Source organism: Hippocampus comes, unplaced genomic scaffold, assembly GCF_001891065.2.
Source record: "Hippocampus comes isolate QL1 unplaced genomic scaffold, H_comes_QL1_v1.1 scaffold104, whole genome shotgun sequence".
Classification (NCBI taxonomy): domain Eukaryota; kingdom Metazoa; phylum Chordata; class Actinopteri; order Syngnathiformes; family Syngnathidae; genus Hippocampus; species Hippocampus comes.
The window spans coordinates 465,038-474,805 of record NW_017806072.1 but is presented as its reverse complement, the minus strand read 5'-3'; the positions used below and the strand labels follow the sequence as shown (position 1 = coordinate 474,805).

Genomic DNA, 9,768 nt, shown 5'->3' with positions numbered 1-9,768 from the left:
CGCCCCCCCGCCACCCCCGCCGCTGCCTATTTAAGTTTTCTCCCCGCTCCGGACTCAGGGGGCCGGGGCGCGCCACCGCCTCTGCCGCCGCCCTCCTCCGCCCTCGGTTTTTACTCGGCCCATGGTGTTCATCAAATAGTTCGCTGAATTTTTTCGATACATCACTGGATGTTATTTTCTTAACATTACGGTGCGAGCATGCGACTGTAACACAGAAAACGCGGTTTAAACTGTCGTCGGAGATCGCGGCCGCTGCCATGATTCAATGTTGTTGACAGACGACAGGGCAAACGACGCACGCGCTCAACGTGAATATCGCGAGAGTTTGCACCGATGTAAACCCTCTACACAAAAATGTAGAGGGTTGTTTGAAAAAAGTGCCAACCGTAAAGTTTTTTTTCGACGTAGAAATTCTCGGTCGGTCGGGTTACCGGAAACACACTACTTTTTTTTCTCCGCCTAATGATGTTCATAGAAAATTGCGCAATTCTTGACATAAAGGTTTCTGCAAAGTCCCATTTCCCTGGAAAGAGGGTTCAAAATTGCCTTATAAGAAACGGGAAAATGCTAACAGGACATTGAAATAAAACTGCTAAGAGCTCCATGCGCAATTATCTTTAACTGAAGAATGTAGTGTTAATGTTTTAATTACATGCATTGAAGATGTAAATGGAAGGATGTGAAATTATGCACTTCATTAATCAAAGACATTCTCCTTTTTCCATCTTATTGTTAGGTTAGACTAGAGACATGGAAGTGCATGAATTGTGCAAAACCTGCAGGAAGGAAAATTCCTTTCATTGAAGAGGGCTTTTAGCCATCTTTTCTGAATTTAAAGGTCAAATGTGAAGTAAACTTGGCCAACCATATTTTGTGTAATACTTACAGCTAAAACTACTTTCAGGGTATTTTTGTCAATTTCTTTTGTAACGCAACCAACACAGGTTCATAGTTAGAGCCATGAAAACGCGCTTAACAACGAAAACGCTTTTGTTCGGCAATGTCTGCGGAATGATGTCATTCAAAGAATGCAGAGTTGCCAGTCAGCCATTGTACTGCGTTGTAATCAACAACCCGTTAACTGCTCTTTGCCATTGTTATCGAGTTATTCAACTAAAGCCGCACAGCGCCGAGGCACGGTTCACCTTCAAGCAAACACTTGTATGAGTGGCCAAAAAAATGAAAAGGGCTCATAAATGGACCTGAAAATTGGAACCAAGTCTTAGTGCTTGTAACAAAGAATGCTCGTCGACACCACCCTTAATTTGAATGCGAAAATGAAAAATTACATCAACCAATAATAATAATAATAATAATAATGCTGTTCATTCTTTCATGTTTAACTAAACTGCAGACTAGATAGGTCAAATTGCTTAAACAATGTGGGTGTCCCAAACTGTCATTCCGGGCTTGTGTAGCGAGGAGAGAGAGGACATTGTAAAGGTGATAAAGGTCATTTCATTTTACTCTCCCACTCCAGGCAGTATGTAGTTAATATCTGTTGAAGATCAATGCAAATGTTCAATACACTTGAGAATTGAAGGATGATTGCACTTAAAATAGTTTTTGCACTAACATCATCACTATATTAAGGGCATTAAACAAACAAACAAAAAAATGATACTACTCTTTATGATGATAGTTTCTGGGAGAATATATCGTCCATAACAGTTCACAAGACCCCTAAATGAGGCTCTTTTGCACGTTTAGGAGGTGACTAGATGTTTTCGCGTTTTATTACATGACGCGTTTTCCAACGTAAATGGAAAATGTGGGACATCTTTATACAAACTGTATTGAGACTTAATTATGCTTAAAATGACCTGTGTGCAGAAATAAAACAAACTAGGACTGGTTTATTTTGTGTCAAAAATCTCTATTCAATGACATGTTCGAATTTGACAAGTTACACTGTGTAACTTGTCATGATCTCAGGTTTTGGACAGGTGTGACACTGGTTTGTCTAAAGTTGCCTATAAGAATAAACAAATGGCGCCGTGTGGCTGAAGCCAGAGGGGAGCTATGTTAAGTTTCCAATGGTGCTGACAACTTTTTTTTTTCTGAAAACACGAGAGGTAGGTATTTCTACTCGAGCGAAAGTTCGTTGTCTTCCATTTGTTTCTTCGTCTTATGAGACAATGTAAAGGGTGAAAGGAATACTGGTTAATTACAATGACCCTCTTTCACTAAATACAACAATTCAACGCAACTTGTCCGCGTCACTTCTACTTTGCCCTCACCGTCAAACAAACAATGCGGGTCTTGCAGCTGTAGCGCTTACTTACCGTACTGTTGGCATCTTCTGCAGATATGTCAAGTTAGTAAACTGATCCGACACAAGCAACAGAGTTAAGCGCACGAACCAAAGACCTTAAAGCGTGGATTCGGGAGAACTCGACATTGAAGTCCTACAAATTCAACGGAATAAAATACTTAAGTCTCACGTTCGAGCGCATTCCTGAATACAGCTCTTGTGTCAAAGCAGGTAAACGCTGTTTGTTGTGAGTTGCGTTGTTGTAGAAAGAAGAGGGAACGGAAGAAGGAGAAGAAGACGGCACAAACTGGTTGCATTGGATCTTTTTAGACAGCGCCATCATTCCGTCATCAGGGCCAAAGAAGGACTGCACTGAGCATTCCAGGTATACATGATGCCCCTTTACTTAAACGGCACTGTGTGTGTAACATGTAAAAATGACCTTTTTTACTTTTCAAACAATAATTTATACTCACTTGTTGAATTTAGCATTTATAATTTATTTACTCGTGATGGATGAACTAAATATTCATCCATCCACTCATCCTTTATCTGAACCGCTTATCCTCAAGATTGCCAGGATAGTGAAGCGAAACGGCCCAGACATCAATTTCCATTCACTACCAATATACCCTAAAATCACTTACCGATATGATATTTTGGGGGGCCACTACATCTCTGTGGGCACATCTTGAACAGAATGTATACACATTAACTTATTCAGATTTTTTATTTATTTAATTATTTATTTATTTATTTATTTATTTTCATGCAAAGCCCACACATTTGTGTTAAACTCTGATATTACATGTAGGTTAGTTTTTAATAGGAGCACAGTGGCCCCTAACCAGAAATTATAGGGTTTTAAGTCAAAAATTTAGGGGCGCATACTGCAAGTCAAGTTGCAAAGTAAAAATTCATGCCACTCATATTCACAACTTTACTTTTAAATGAGTTGAAGTGTGAAGCAACAAAAAATGTGAAGAATAGTAATAAAAAAACAGCAAATTTACCGGTGGAATGTGTGAGTAGCTGCATTGTCTCAAATTTTAGGAGCAAAATGCCACCTCTACACACATTTCTGTGTTTTTTACAATGTCAATTGGATATGATACTACTTGTCTCTACATTTGTACATGTACTTAATTTTTGTTTCCACAAACTTTGATCTTACCCTGATTGTGGTTAAATGACATGTTCATACAAGTTCAGATCTTGCACTTTCCGATAGGCATCTGTGGCGGAAGACTCAATTAGTTCCGGAGTGGAACTGCTTGGAATCTGGAGGACCTGAACAGGCAGTACCAAATGAAGAATGTCGACCCTCTGGGACATGCTCGACGATGATCTTGGTTTAGTTTCCTGGGAAGTCCCTTGATGAACCTGGAGGAGCTGAATATGCAGCGCCAAGGTCATCCTGAGGCACTTGGGTGCAGTGTTGAGGTCACCAGAAAAGAGTCAGGCAAAGTCGATATTCTTCAATTCAACAGGTTTCATTTAAATCTTTCTATTATTATTTTTTTCAGTGCAATCAGTTATGAGTTTAGAGTAAATACAATCAAGTCTAAAATAAAGGCTATTACTGTAATCACAAAGCCTGAAGTAAAGGTTAATTGGTCCCACTGAGAAAAACGTTTAAAAATGATTATGTACATCTTTAGAAATCACATGCAACTTGACTAGAAAAATCACGTCAGTAGAATGCAAATAAGAACAAAATGACTTATTTTCACAATGGATTTATATTGTTTTTTCAGAGTATTTTTGATACTATTGGTGGCAACAATATTACCAAAAAAAAAAAAAAAAACCCCACATATGAAAAAAAAACACTGGTCATTTCATGTCTTCAATTTGCTATTAAACTGAATTTAGAGTGCTGAATAATCAACATTTGATCATTTATGTCACGGACCCAGAAGCAGACATGATACGGAAGTTGAAACGTAAAAGTCTTTATCTATGAAAATACTAAGTAACTACAGAGAGCCAGGCTGGATGCGGAAAACCCGGAAGAGAGCTGACACTGACTGGGAGAAAGGTTAACGTACTGAGTGACAACATGTCACTAAATAATCCGAGTTTGTATACTGTGAGACATCTTTTTGGTATTTTTTTAGTATTTGCACAAGTAGAATTGGGCATGTCCATGGGTGATACAACTCCTCTCCCCAATTGTTGTGCTGCATGGTCAGGGGGTTGATATTAAATATTTTAAAGATGATAACGATAATAATTTGTTCAATTACTTGATTTCTACTATGAATCAGAGGTATTGTCCCACGTTGTTGTAATATTTCTGAATGAAATATGATGACCACCACACATGTCAGTGGAGCACTGAATTTGTGGTCCTGCACCTCAATCAAAAATCCACAAAAAAATGCACTACACCATCTACGCCACCATTTAAACCTGTGTTTTGCATGTCTAAAATCAGTTCTACTTTTTGTTATTAAATTGCCAGATGTGGCGGGGGCATGATAGCCAGGTACACCGGAATGGCCAGCAACACATAGCACGCCTACCAAATTCACAAACATGCTAAACTACAATTGTCCTGGCAGGAAACTGATGATGCACACAGAGCACAGTCTACTTTCATTCACAGAATTGCCAGATGTGCCAGGGGTGCAGCAGCTCGGTCTGAGAGAATGCCCTGAGAGGCGCAATGCGGTCCCAAACACAGGAAACTAGACTTGTCCTGGAACCAAAATGAAGATGCACCCATTTTTATGTTGCACCTGTCTACGAAAATATGGTCCATGAATATGTCTTAAATTCTTCTGTTTTTTTACATGTCTTAAAATCGTTTGCCTTGAAATGTTGTATCCACCCTCTAAATGCTGCTTTGTAACTATTTGCAGCATACTGAGTTACCTTGTGTATGAAACGGACTACTGTATATAAATAGAGCTTCCTTGCCTACTGTCTGCTCTCTGCCTTTTATTTGTATTATTTGTATATTTTGTGTTCCATTTCCCTGAAAATACAAAACCCCTTACTTAATACTCAGAACTATACCTTTCCTTCTTTGTAAATTTCTTTTCACATCATTCAGATGTAAAATGATCGTGGTTTCAACTCTTCACTGAATCTGATTCCAAGACAGGGAAGTTTTTGTTTTGTTTTCCTGTCGTCTAATTATGCTGTCCTGTTCTTGAATGTTACCCATGATGTGCGGAACGTGTAAAATGTCCCGTACAGTATTTACAATCTAGAAGGCATTCATTTTTGGTTGATTTGGACAATGTGACACACCACCTTCTCCACAATATTTTTGATTTGAAGAAAAGGATTCTGCCATCAATCCCCTTTGTTGCGGTGCTGTGAGTTACTGTAAAATGCAGCTATTTCACATGCACTCTCTTTCATATGAAGCAAGTTCCTAAGGATGAAGAATGACATTACTTCACAAAGAATAATGTGAACATTATGTAGGTCTTGAAAGACTGCTAATGGTCCCTTGAGTAATTATCCTTGACCAAAGGGTCTCTTTTAATGTTGCAATTTTCCACATAATTTTCATTTTCCATAATAGCATGGCTATAGTGCGCGTGGAAGACAAGTGTGAAAAGAAACATGATGTGAATGGGGAGAAAAATGTGAAATTATCCACTTTAAAGAATTTCAAGTTGCAATTGTATCTTGCAGAAAATCTGTCGACAATTTTGCTGTCGCTTGTCTCAAAATTGTATGTGTGTGGCATGCGGTACGTGAGCAACAATAACCATGAAGAGAATAATTTCAAAGAAAAACAAACTGCTTTCCTTTGGCTCCTTCTTTGTCATTTTCACAGACCACAGAGATGCTTCGCTTCTGCTATTAGCATCAACTTGTGAAGTAGATTCAGAGCCCACCATTGTTTTATTTCATCTGCAGACTGTATATTTCATGTGACCCTGTGTTTTTTTTTTTTTTTTTTTTTTTTAACAGTCGAAATTGATTGCTCAACATCCTTAAATCTTTCTCCGGCAGAAACAGCTTAGAAATAAGATTGAGTGAAATTGCAGGATTTTTTTGGCTGTATGTGCATGCAAAGTGGATGGTTACAATATAAAAGCACTTTATAAAAGGTTATTCAATGCATTGGAGCAAATAAAAGTATTTAGTTTGACCATTTCCTGCATCTTTTTTTCACCATGTAAGATAGTTGTGCCTGGCATTTAACAAAAGCTTTTAACTTTCCTATAATGCCTAATTTCAGAGCACAGTAGGACATTTTAGCAATCTTTTTTTTCTTCCCCTTGTGAGATTACAGTGATCATAAATGCATTACGACAGGCCAGTTTGCAGCCATCTTAAAGAGTGCACTGCTGGGCTGTGATCAGGATAGGGAGAGGTGGATGAGAAAGGGCCTTTCTGTCTGCTTGGTGCATTGTTAAATGAGCTGTTGCAATGAAAAATGCCTCAGATGTCATTCACAGTCCCAAAGGAGTGCTTATATTTCAATGCACTGGAGACAGCAAACAGATGTTGTGCTGTAGTTTACTCATTTTTGTAAAGTTCGATAGACAGAGATGGGTACAGGTGGTTAGCATTCTGTGGTTCTGTTGTCTGGACATTGATAAACTAACTTGCTGTCTATCCATCCATTTTCAACACTGCTTACCCTGAACAGGGTCGCGGGGAGTTGCTGGAGCCTATCCCAGCTGACTTTAGGCAGAAGGCAGACTACACCCTGATCTGGTCGCCAGTCAGTCGCAGGGCACATATAGAGACAAACGACCATTTACACGCATATCCACACCGTCAAAGTGGGAACCGATCACACACCTAACTTACTGTATCTCTGCAATCATCCATTTTACGGCATATTGAATGTTTCTGTCATATGATTTTGAAGATGAAGTTTCTTTCATTCAGTGCACATTTAAATCTATTTTTTACAGACCATTTGAGTGCAAGTTCACTTACTAATATAACTGACTGCATACATTGAATAAAATGATCAGGTCGGCTTGTGATTTAGCTGGTTAGTGCAGGACGCATGCACGCGCACACACACGTGCTCGTGGACACCCATATGCGCCCGTGGACACACACACACACACACACACACACACACACACACACACACACACACACACACGCGGCCTGAACGTCTCTGTTACCTGTTTTCTCTGTATGTACTCAATACAAAAAAAAAACAACAGATCCAAATCTCCTGGTGCACAGAAAAAAATGTTCCGCTGTAAAATAAATAGATAAATGAAAGGGACAAACTGCATTTTCCGCACTATAAGTGTCACGATTCGGACAAACCGAATAATGTTTTGGATCCCAAAAAATTGTAGACTCCAGACAAGGACTCCGTAACAAAAAGGCTTAATGTACAAAAATCGCACCAACAAAGTAGGAACATAAAGCGCTGGTCAAAAAACAAGGACCAGGGAGCACAAAAACTAAACGATAACAAAAAGCACTTGCACTCAAGGCAAGGAAGGAAAACAAACCCGAGACTACAAATGAAAAACAAATGTATCAAATACACGCAGCAAAAGCCAACTCACTCAAACAAAAACAATATTTACAAAACCAATGGTACCGAGAGATCAATAGCGAATACGACGAGGTCTATAGCAAAGGTCTATGAGCAAGGAAAGCAGCAAGGCAAAACAATACTCCGACAACCAGCAGGCAGTTTGTGGGTCCTTAAATACAGAGTTCCTTAATTGCAAGATTGGCAGCAGGTGTGCAACCAGCAAGTCCGCTCAGTCTGCCAGGCCAAGAACAGGAACATGACAATAAGGCGCACCTTCAACGAATGGCCTGTTTCAAAACTGTTTTCATACATAGGGTGCACTGCATTATAAGGCGCATAGAATAGAAGCTACAATACTGGCTGTGGTTGCGTTATGCATCCACTAGATGGAGCTACGCTAAAGGAAATATAATACAATACACTACAACTTTATTTATATTGAGCTTTCACAGCCGCTGCAGCTGTAACAAAGCGCTTTGCAGAACGTTTAAAATACTACGTCCAAGAAATCAGAATATTGATCCAGGTGTAGCTCCCTCAGGATGTAGCATGAAGCATGACACGAAGGCCATAAAAATAAAGGGTTTATTCCTTGACAAGCAGCGAGAACTGGTCACAAACACGGACATGAAACATATAAATACAAATGGCATCACAAAACAATAAATGAAAGACAAAAGTTATGAAGACCATTGATTCAACTAAAAGGCACACAAACCTTGTGGGCTCCCATCCTTGGAAGTCTTGCTTGTTTCCTTCCTTCGTTTAGTCAGTAGTTAACTATGCTTTTGGAAAAATCTTTGTTTCATAATGGCCTCGCAGAGCTCACAAAGTTGTTGTCTGCATGAGTGTGTGTTGGCGAATGCACATGTCAATTAGTGTCGGGCAGAACCCATTTATGCTACAAGTGGTTTCTGCTAATAATCACCACCAGATGGCATAGGAACACTAACAGGGAAACAACTCAATGGGGAATATACAGAGACTGCAAAACCATATAGAAGGCGCATCGGATTACAGTATAAGGCGCACTGTCCACTTTTTGAGAAAATTGAATGCATTTAGGTGCACCTTATAGAATACGGTACATGTCCAACATGCTGCATGACAGAGCAGCGAAATAGACAGTTAAATTAGCAAGCCGTAAAACTCAATAAAAGATTGAGATGGGAATTAAAAAGAAAAAATATATACATACATTTTTATAACTATAATTTATAGTCTTTCCCTCTACAGTACAGTAGGTTGTAGGTAGTGCCGACTTTGGCCATCCACTCTGCATCCCTGGACTTCCCTGATTCTTCACTTGCCTACTATCTTTGCTCCCTGCGTAAACCCCTTGTGCTGCAATTTCTACGATGTTTGTAACACATGGGTTACCCCATATGTTACAATTTCTACAATTTTTGTAGATTTTTGCGTATTGTCATCTTTAAATCAAAGACACAGCATAAAAAGTGTGTGATATGAAATATTCCAATTCATGTTTTATTTATATAGATTTATATTTATGTTTTGGTCATAGCACAATACCGCTTTTATTGTCCATAGAGGGCAAAAATACAAAGAAAAAAATAAGAACTATATGTGTATGTATAGCACTGATGCCACTGAACATGTCGAGTGGTTGAAAGTGAAATAAATATTCAGGAATAATACTTTTACAATTTTTGTAAAATTGTATGTTGCGTTATATAAACTTATTTAGATCGACTGCAGCACATGGGTTTTAAAGGGATACTTTACTAATTTTGCAATTTTCAACAGTAAAAAGTTCACATTTTGTCGACAGCAAGTGACAAAATATGTTTTTAAAGGTGTTCATTGTACATCAAAAATCATGCCATCTGTACATCCGTCCATATGTTATCTGAATTGGTTTTCCCCACAAGGGTCGCGGGCGTCCTGGAGCCTGTCCTAGCTGTCTTCGGGCAGTAAGCAGGGTTACACCTTGAACTGGTTGCCAGCCAATCGTAGGGCACACATAGACATTTGCGCTCACAATCACACCTACGGACAATATAGACTG

At 39.1% G+C, this 9,768-nt stretch overlaps 1 protein-coding gene and 1 long non-coding RNA gene across 6 annotated transcripts in view; one reads left to right on the top strand and one right to left on the bottom strand.

The window, feature by feature from the left end:
- The window catches only part of det1 (DET1 partner of COP1 E3 ubiquitin ligase), an 18,572-nt gene extending 16,036 nt beyond the window's left edge, over positions 1–2,536 (bottom strand). For 2 of the 5 annotated variants that reach the window (XM_019894261.1, XM_019894263.1), the window contains exon 1: positions 2,286–2,535. The gene's annotated coding sequence lies outside the window, so the exon portion shown is untranslated. Of the gene's footprint in view, positions 1–2,285 lie in introns of all 5 variants that reach the window. The other 3 variants (XM_019894266.1, XM_019894264.1, XM_019894265.1) reach the window with 3 other exon arrangements.
- The window catches only part of LOC109530482 (uncharacterized), a 15,893-nt gene extending 12,139 nt beyond the window's left edge, over positions 1–3,754 (top strand). Inside the window, exon 3 of the long non-coding RNA XR_002171017.1 lies at positions 3,745–3,754. This is a non-coding gene — a long non-coding RNA (uncharacterized LOC109530482). The remainder of the gene's footprint in view (positions 1–3,744) is intronic.
- The last annotated feature ends 6,014 nt before the right edge of the window (positions 3,755–9,768 follow it).